This window comes from Schistocerca cancellata, chromosome 11 (assembly GCF_023864275.1).
Source record: "Schistocerca cancellata isolate TAMUIC-IGC-003103 chromosome 11, iqSchCanc2.1, whole genome shotgun sequence".
NCBI lineage: Eukaryota > Metazoa > Arthropoda > Insecta > Orthoptera > Acrididae > Schistocerca > Schistocerca cancellata.
Window position 1 is genome coordinate 15456642 of NC_064636.1, and position 2841 is coordinate 15459482.

The window sequence follows — 2841 nt, forward strand, 5'->3', positions numbered from 1 at the left end:
GTAGAGATGCTGGATGTAGTCCTGTGGACCGGCTTGCCATGTCATTTCCACCTGGCGCCTCAGTTGGACCAGCGTTCGTGCTGGACGTGCAGACCGCGTGAGACGACGCTTCATCCAGTCCCAAACATGCTCAATGGGGGACAGATCCGGAGATCTTGCTGGCCAGGGTAGTTGACTTACACCTTCTGGAGCACGTTGGGTGGCACGGGATACATGCGGACGTGCATTGTCCTGTTGGAACAGCAAGTTCCCTTGCCGGTCTAGGAATGGTAGAACGATGGTTTCGATGACGGTTTGGATGTACCGTGTAGGCCAGTGTAGGAGATCGCTCCCCACACCATGATGCCGGGTGTTGGCCCTGTGTGCCTCGGTCGTATGCAGTCCTGATTGTGGTGCTCACCTGCACGGCGCCAAACACGCATACGACCATCATTGGCACCAAGGCAGAAGCGACTCTCATCGCTGAAGACGACACGTCTCCATTCGTCCCTCCATTCACGCCTGTCGCGACACCACTGGAGGCGGGCTGCACGATGTTGGGGCGTGAGCGGAAGACGGCCTAACGGTGTGCGGGACCGTAGCCCAGCTTCATGGAGACGGTTGCGAATGGTCCTCGCCGATACCCCAGGAGCAACAGTGTCCCTAATTTGCTGGGAAGTGGCGGTGCGGTCCCCTACGGCACTGCGTAGGATCCTACGGTCTTGGCGTGCATCCGTGCGTCGCTGCGGTCCGGTCCCAGGTCGACGGGCACGGGCACGTGCACCTTCCGCCGACCACTGGCGACAACATCGATGTACTGTGGAGACCTCACGCCCCACGTGTTGAGCAATTCGGCGGTACGTCCACCCGGCCTCCCGCATGCCCACTATACGCCCTCGCTCAAAGTCCGTCAACTGCACATACGGTTCACGTCCACGCTGTCGCGGCATGCTACCAGTGTTAAAGACTGCGATGGAGCTCCGTATGCCACGGCAAACTGGCTGACACTGACGGCGGCGGTGCACAAATGCTGCGCAGCTAGCGCCATTCGACGGCCAACACCGCGGTTCCTGGTGTGTCCGCTGTGCCGTGCGTGTGATCATTGCTTGTACAGCCCTCTCGCAGTGTCCGGAGCAAGTATGGTGGGTCTGACACACCGGTGTCAATGTGTTCTTTTTTCCATTTCCAGGAGTGTATAAATTTTTGACCTCGTTTAGCCTAGATGTTTTAAACTTTGCGACAGTTCGGGCATTATCGAAACAATGGCACGTCTTCACTACTCTCTGGGACTGAGTGCGAACGGGGACTCATCCCCGAAGACAGTTCTACTCCAGTCGATGGGATTCCAGGCCACAGGTGAGTCTGGAGACGCCGCAAACATTCGGCCCGACAGCCAGGTCTGCTGGTCTGGGGTGAGGTTTCTTTTCGCAGCACAACCTCTTTGTTTGTCACCCACGGCACCCTTACGTCATAGTGGTACCAAGATGATATTCCACGCCTCGTTTTGTTGCCCTCCATGGGCAGCCATCCTACGCTCGCATTTCAGCAAGATAATGGCCGACCACACACGGCTAGTTTTTCTGCTGTTTGTCTTCGTGCTCGCCGTACCCTATCTTGGCCAATAAGGCCGCGGGATCATTACCCAGTAAGAATGTTTGTAGCATTACGGTCAGGGCACTCCAACCATTTTGACCATCTACCGCGCCAGTTGGACAGGATTGGGCACAATATCCCTGAAGAGGACATCCAACAGCTCCACCTGTCAATGCCAACCCCTGTAACTGCTTGCATCATGGATAGAAGAGAAACAATGCGTTACTCAAGTTGTGAAACACTTTCTCTTGCACAGATCACGCGATTTTTCTGAAATTGTAATCATTTCCATGTATGTGCATCTGCGATTTCCTACCTGTTTGGATAATTCTTTCATAGTGCGTCTGTTTTTTTCCCTTACAGCTGTGGTGTGTAACAAGGTAATTATCCCCCGAGGGGTAAAATGAAATTTCCTTGGAGGTAAAAACCAAAAGGGGTTTGATTCCGTTCCAGCCATGAAACTCAATTTTTAAAATATCGTCATCATCATCTTCATATCATCATTATAACAATTACGTAAGACTAAAACTGATTACATCAGGTATTTTTTCTCCTTTATGAGCATTTATGCATGATACTATGTGGTAGAGGTTACTGGTTCCTCTTACAATCCACTCACTATAAACATACTTTGTACTTCGTACCATAAATCGACAACACTTAAGGTGAGGCATATAGTAACAAACGCTAAATGTTTCATGAAAATGTCTTCTCCAAGTTCTAGACAGTTCGTGCAATAGACCAGAAATTGCTTCACTTCTGACATCAACATAGACAAATGAACATAATGGTTTGTATAGTGTTGAATACGATATAATTATTATTTCTTTACTTTCTCAGACGTTATGTCTGGTCAAAAATGGAAAGTGACGCGGACCTTGATCAAGCGTGACTTCCTTTTAACTGTACGGTATATGTTATATTGCATTTAGGAACTTTCGGGTAATTTAACATGTATCAATAATTACGGATTTCTGTAGTTGTATATATAAATTTGGATGTAGCTGTATTGCATTGATGTACTGGTGGATATTGTGTGGTATGACTCCTGTAGTTGATAGTATAATTGGCATAATGTCAACTTTATCCTGATGCCACACGTCCTTGACTTCCTCAGCCAGTTGGATGTATTTTTCAATTTTTTCTCCTGTTTCCTTTTGTATATTTGTTGTACTGGGTTTGGATATTTCGATTAGTTGTGTTAATTTCTTGTTTTTATTGGTGAGTATGATGTCAGGTTTGTTATGTGGTGGTGTTTTATCTGTTATA